General features: G+C 40.1%; 1 protein-coding gene across 1 annotated transcript in view; it reads left to right on the top strand.

The window, feature by feature from the left end:
- Window positions 1–748: 748 nt before the first annotated feature.
- FOXN2 (forkhead box N2) overlaps window positions 749–7,278 on the top strand; it is a 52,445-nt gene continuing 45,915 nt past the window's right edge. Inside the window, exon 1 of the mRNA XM_015818977.1 lies at window positions 749–774. The gene's annotated coding sequence lies outside the window, so the exon portion shown is untranslated. The remainder of the gene's footprint in view (window positions 775–7,278) is intronic.

The raw sequence follows: 7,278 nt of genomic DNA, 5'->3' as shown, positions 1-7,278 counted from the left end.
TCTTGTTCCCAATCAATCAAGTTCAGGATTTCCTGATGTTCTCCTTGCAAATGATGAATATATAGTGAAGATCATGCCATGGAAATTGGTTGGCTTTCTTGGAACTTGCATGTGATCAATTTGTGATCTGTTCCACAGTCAGCCCCTGGCCATGTTTTTGCTTTTATAACTGAACTCTTCTACTTCCTTCTCTCGATAATATGGTCAATTCCAATAATAGATTAATTCCACTTTTGTAATAGACAAAACTTTAAGGATGTTCCCTGAATGAACTGATTCAAGGTCAAGCTGTGGAGGAACTAGAGGAATCCCATGCCTTTTTCTTTTTCTTCAGAGGACCACGGGATGCCGGTTGTGTGTGCATACTTACAGACATTAACATTAACTAAACGCCCCCCCACCCCGACAAAAAAATACCAGCCCACCCTCTTCCTTTCGAATGGATTCGGCTCTTCTGTCCCAGGAGAAGCGAGGAAAAGAATCGGCCCATTTACAATAAAGGGAGGCGAAAGTTGGCGGTGAGCAAGGAAGGTTAGCATGCGGGAAGAGGAGAAGGAGGAGGAGTTAATGGCTCGGACGCCTTGTTGCTATGGGGAGACAGAGGGAGGAGGTGGCTCCGCCGCTGCTATTGCTGCTTCGCAGGGCAGGGAAAGCCAGAGGCGGCGACGCTGCTGTTCTGTGACACATTTCCCATATTGCTGCTACTGCTGCCATATTGTGCCCCCATCCTCTCTCCCCCACCCCCCCACCCCATGCGCCTGCTTCATGAGTACAGTGAGTTGGAATGTTTCCTTTATTAACTATTTCTGGGGAAAGTGGGCGGGAATCAAATATTTCTTTTCATTTCCCTCCTAATTTGGGATTGTCTGTTCTTTCCATTTATTTGTAACTTCCAAATCTTTAAATGCTAAGTTCTAGCTGGTCTTTCTCTCTTTTTTCCTTTTCCCTCCTTTTTTTTAAAAATAAATATTTCCAGATGTGGGGCTAAGATGTGTGCGAGGAAGACGCCGCCTGAGCTTTTTCTTCCCTCGGTTGCACAATGTGAGCTGGGTAACGCCGAGGCTTAAATTGCGCCGCTGGCGTCCTTGCGTGTCTCCGCGCGCTCCGGCTAAATGTTTAATTCGGGCAATGGGTGGAATCGAGCAAAAGCTGCAAATGGGGGGGGGGGGGAAGGTGATCGGGTCGAGCGTATGTTAGAAGAGTCGAAGATCTGCGTAAATTGGAGTTTGTACCTCCAGAGGCTCTTATTTGTTCATCTGGGAGGAAAAATATTTGCATGGCCAAGGCAGAGCTTTGTGCCTTCTTGCTGGGGGGGGGGGGGGGGGGAGGAGGAGGAGGAGGAGAAGAAGGTTAAGTATTTCAAAGGAAGCGACTTAAAAGAAAGAGGGGTCGCTTTCCACCAGCTTCGAAGTAGGGCTTCTTCCAGCCAGTTTTGCAGAGGCCAAAGGTTGGGGAAGAAGGACTTTCGGTTGACTGGCAGTTAGCATTTGCATGGGGAGCAATCGGTCTGCCCGACGGCTCAAATGGGACGCGGGGGAGAAGTGAATTTAAACGAGAAAGGCGTGTGAACAGGCTAGAAAGGCTTGTTTTGTGAATGTAAGGGAACTACTGGAGACGATTGTGCCTGTTGATCGAAGAACAATATCCTAGAAATATAGCTGGTAATGTCTGTGCATTGATAAGGACCTGCTGCGAGTTGTACTCCGGAGGCGTTGCGGCGTCTATTCGAGGGGAGACTTTTACGGCTTCGAGAGTAGGCAGGCAGGCGTGTGGGGGGGGGTGAGTTTCCGTGGGGGAGGCTTTTCCGCGATCAGGGATTGGCTTTAAGACTCTGGGGACTCCTTCGGGCTGCTCGGCTGTCGCAAATACCACCTTTCTTCTCCCCCTGGACTTGGCGTTGCTCTCGTGGGAGACCGCTGCCATGTGGCTGTTCCTTTCCTCTACGGACGGTCATAATAAAGAGGGGGAAGGGAAACGCTTGAGCAACTGCGGAAATGGTATATCCTTAAAACAACCCGGGAGGAAGGAAAAGCTTGTCAGTTTTCTTCCGTGTGAAGTTGTACGGCAAAAAATCTCTCGACCAGATTGCAGAAAACTTATTAGCTCTTGGAAGTTGCGTTTCTTCCAGTTTAAAGTAGGGTTTCCCCCTCCCCCCCTCCCTTGTCATCGGTTGCGATTTGTTTAGTTCCGCCAGTTTGGCTTCCCCCATTTTGGTTGAGGCTGTGACAGCCACGTGGCCGGCAAAGCCTTGCGCAGGGAGAGGCGGCCATGGGGTCACACGGGCGACTGTGGGAGCGTGTGGCTCTGTGTAAGCAGCTCAACACAAAGCCAGGCACACAGAGTAGAGCTCCTCCTCCTCCTCCTCCTCCAGGGGAGCTTAAGAACAGGAACCCCCTCCATGCGATCTCTGCAATATTGCATCAACCCCTCCTCCCTCTGTGCCGTTTTTCTTCGCTTCCGGCTACTAAAAAAATACAGTAATGCAAACTCTTTATTTATAAAACTGAATTGAAGTGCACAAAACAAACTTGCACCCGTTTCGTTTTGATTGTGCAAACGGGTAGAAAGAATAGTAATCTCCCTTTGAAAATTGTTAACTGCACAATTGCAAACATATTTGAAATGTTTAGAAAATACGTCCTCAGTTTTAAACACACTTTAACCCCCATCTCTCTGTGTATGAAATAGAGAACTTAGTGAAACAATGGTCTACTATTGTTCTTTTCTAATAGTCCTGAACATGAAAGGGGAAAACAATCTACTGTAAGCCATCTGAAGCCATTTCTGCAAATTGGAGGTTGTTGCATTGTTGTCTAGAAGATGCTAGTATTCTTCCCTCTTCCACAAATATTTTATTTTGCAGGTGAAAGGCATGTATGTGTATCTGCTCTTTTAAAATACATGTTATATTAAAATACATTGTTCTTTTAACGTATCAGCACAATTTATGTGTTGTTCAACCCAAATACGGTTCTAAGCAGTTTACCATTTACTTACAGTTGTGTTTATTTTTATTGTATTTGTGATGAAAAAATTGCAGCATTTTTGTAGAGATCAGTTAGTTTGAATCAGAAAACACAGTTGAGAATAGTTCAGTGACATATTTTTAATGTGCCCCCTCACAGTAATTAGTTACTGTATTAAACCATTAATTTTAATCTCTGATGTATTGAAATTTAATAATCTCAAAAAGCAGTTATACTTGAGAATTATAGCATATTTGCACAGGTGTAAAAGGGCACCAATGGGAGAAGGCTGAACTAGATACACAGCATTAAATTTCTTTACAGCTTAAATATCTAACCTGGGTAGTGAGAAAGTGGGAATATGTCTTCCCATATTGAAATATGGAATGTACTTCTAAAACAGTGTACTTAGTGCCACAGTTTAGGAAGATGGGAAAAACTTTCACTAACCGTTTAGCAACTATTCATAATGATAGGATTTAATTTTGGCTTTGATTTTAACTGCATTTTGTTAGGATGTTCTCTATTATTGAAAACCATCTTGAACATTGGAATAAATAAAATTTTTGAATACATTTACTAAATTTAAGTACTAAAGCTCACTTTTGCAAGAATTTGGTTACCCTTCTCAATTTCCGCTACAGCCCATCAGAAGGAAAAAAAACTTTGTATAATTCATAAGTTCTTTCTTTCATTACAGATTATTAGATGATGTTCTTTTCAGCTGACTTGTATTATGTCACTTATGAATGAGGGTTTCCTCTATAAAGTTTGTTATGATCTCTGCCAACAAGTATTGTACTATCCGACTACCTTGTTTGTAATAATAATGAGTATTAATGGCAATCTTTAAAGGAAGGGTTGGCATTTGTTGCAAACTCAGTTTATATCAAAATGATGGCACGTTTGCAATGACTATATGGGAAATAATCCACCTTATACATCTGTATCCTGTTTTTTAATGTAATTTGCGTCAAGACTGCATGTTTTGTCATTCATTCCCCCCTCTCCTCTTTGTGATTTGGAACTGTCCTTTCTGATGTTGATAAACTACAATTCTCAATATCTCTTCACTTACAGCCTTGTTGAGTGAACTGATGGAGTTGTGATTCAGCAACATATAGAAAATCATAATTTTCTGCTTATGTTCTTGAGAATAGTGTGTATATTGCTATGCAAAGTTAACATAGGCCAAAACATATGTACATGCTGATTTTTTCACTAGAAAATTCAAACCGTCTGGGTGATATGGACTAGATTTTATTCAGGTCTTTTACTACACTCAAATGAAGACTAATGAAACCATTATCCTTTCCAAATCTTGTTTTTTAATGAGGTTGGAGATGGATAGGTTTAGATGGGCACACAAGAAGTAAAGGTAGAGCCAGCACACACTTAGCCCCATATTCTCCAATCATAGTTTACATGCCCTGTTTGAATCTTAGTGCTTCACCAGTGCTAATATGGAAAAAGTTCCTTGAAGATAAAAAGTTTTAAAATCACATGGACAAATTGACAGTAATTGTGTAGAATGTAGATAACATCCCAAAAGCTTTTTGCAGTGCTGTATGTATCCATTCAAGTGTGTTCCATTGAATTCAAAAAAGCAATTAAGTATGCATAAGGCTGCACATCCAAACTGTTTTGAATCGTAAAAATCTATATTCTTCAAAGGGAACAAAAATCCCTGTTGTAATAGGGAAATGGACAATTGTGCAGCACACAGGCAATGTGTTCTTAATAAGTACTAGAATTTGGAGCAGAGGAAATGCCAGGAGAGCAGTCATGACCTTGTATTGGAGTTTTTCTTACCTTTATACATTACATTGTCCAATATTTCAACTCCATCTAGACACAAAGTAAACTGGCAGGCAGTTTACTCATATTGTCTTGATATGTTTGATGCATTTGAGCCTGTAATTCTGAACTACTTACATTACTGTTCCTAGTATCTTGACAGGATCTTTTGCATTTTCACAGTCAACGTGATCTTTCCCTAAAAGAGAGAGAGATTTTATTAGGCAAAATGACATTGTTTTCCTTCCTCAGGCAGAAAATCTGAACGAAGTTACATAATATCAGAACTGTACATAGTTGGGCATAAAAGGATTTAAGTTTCAGAGGGCCAATATAATTTTTAATAGCCTAGTATCTATTCTGCTTGCTCATTGTGAAATATAGGTTGAAATTATGTTTTCATTCCACTTTGAAACTGAGGGAATCAAACATCTGGTTGGCTATAATACAGTAGGTAGTTGTAAACCAATCGTAAGTTATTCCATGTTATGTTGTAATATGAGATCTTGAATCAACGTCCATGCCTGCCACATAAAGTTAAATTAATTACCCTTTGTAATTGTTCCCTTTTTAATCTGAAACAAAATATGGTATAGTCCGCTCTCAGAGCTATTTGGCCTTGCAAGTAGGGTTTGTAGGGCCTCAAACAGTTGCAGTGATTTGCTCTATAGGAAATTAAAAGGGGGTAAGGCTTTTGGAACGGTTCTTACCTAGTTAGATAAGAGGTTGAAAAATGGGGACAAGTTGCTCTTGCTCACTATTCTTGCTTCCCTCTGCATTTTAGGACTATTGTAGTATAGACTGCTTGCACTTCACAGAGTTCACTGTTTATTAGGTTTGATATTACACAGGGAGCTCCCATGGAAGTAGAAGTCAACAGATATTTTCCTGGATTATGAGGAGGGGGGAGAGTGTTTTCCTCTTTATGTGCAGAACTAAAGCCACATAGGCTGTAGTGATCATCACTGAGGATGAGGGATGATTTTCCAATTTGTCTGGCATGCTGACCTATACACCTTACTGATTTTTGCTATGGGGAAATTTATTTATTTATTAAATGTATTAGCCGCCTATCTCGCTGTGGGGCTACTATGTCTATAAAATCTTAGATACCAGAATAATTAGCACCACAAAATCAAAGAACAGGAAGGGACTATTGGATTCAGTCCTCTGACTTGTGGGCATTTTGAGACATAGCTTCTCTTGTACATCTGGGAATTTTGGACATCTTGTATCTATTTTATAAATCTTGTACATCTGCATCTCAGAAAAACATTATCCAAAGCAACAATCATGTTAATTTATGTATTTATCATATTAGCATGCTACGGACTCCCAACGTCTCTGGTCAGCTGCCTTTGTACTGTCTTCTGGGAAATGGGTGCATTGTGACAAAAGAGCCATTTTGTGGGAGTATTTACAGCATAATCGTAAAATTGCAGTTATACACGCCAGTCCAAAAACACTATCCCTATTCTGTGCTCAGCCACTACTGAAATGGGAGGGTTATAGGCATTCTTGGAGCCTTTTCAGACTTCACAGAGTTTTCCAAGTAGAGCTATGGCCTTGCAAATCAAGTTGTATGTATATTTTGGTTCTTCGTGCTCATGCATTTGCCCTATCCATTCCAGTAGATGTGTGTATATACAGCAAAGCAAAATCATCACAATTTACTGCCTGTCTATGGTTATACATTTTATCAAACAAATGATGCTATATGCGTTGGCAGAAGGCCACATTTATAGTCAGGCTCAATAGTTGTCCAAAAATAGAACATACTATTTTCTTCCAAGTTTTGCTAGAATCTGAGCCTGATATTCTGAAAAGTTACATCTGGTGGGATGAATGGAAATGTTCAGTCGCATATATACAAAAAACAGACTTATGCTATTGAAGGATATTTAATGTAACATTTTAATTGGTAATGTAATTAGTTTGGCCTATGATTTATGTTAGTGTTTCAGGAACTAGAAATGTTTAGGTGTTGATTCACTTGAGCCTCTAAAATCAACTGGAAATATTCTTTTTTTTCTTGCTTGTTTCCCCCCTAAAAATCACTTAATGAAAAACAGTCACATATTGTGCATACCCATGGCTTGTTGAAAACTTTGTTGAACTTATTCTTAGGCTAAAAAGTAGTCCAGCTAGGCTGTTAATTTTGACACTGAAGCATTTAATTCTGATGCAGCTTTTTCCTCTCTACACTGTTGCGTGTTATCTGACCATACTTGAATTGGCAGGAAAGAAAAACTGATTGCTCCTTTCAGCTCTGCCCACCTCACTTTCCTCCAAAATAATGCATAAATGTAAGTTTCATATAACTTGCAATTATCTTTAGATAGTGTGGAAAGAAGAAGGAAAACATTATTTTAACACTGATGCAGTTAAGAAGAACTTAAGCGTATCTTACTCATGTTCTGGGTATAAAAGAAAAGCAACAACATCAAGACCCTGCAAAAAAAAAAGATATTACTAGGGCATGATTGTATTGTCGGTAGGTGCAAATGGGGGAGAA

Source organism: Protobothrops mucrosquamatus, unplaced genomic scaffold (assembly GCF_001527695.2).
Source record: "Protobothrops mucrosquamatus isolate PMUCROS unplaced genomic scaffold, P.Mucros_1.0 scaffold835, whole genome shotgun sequence".
In the NCBI taxonomy this organism is placed as follows: Eukaryota; Metazoa; Chordata; class Lepidosauria; order Squamata; family Viperidae; genus Protobothrops; species Protobothrops mucrosquamatus.
This window is presented reverse-complemented; position numbering and strand designations above follow the sequence as displayed.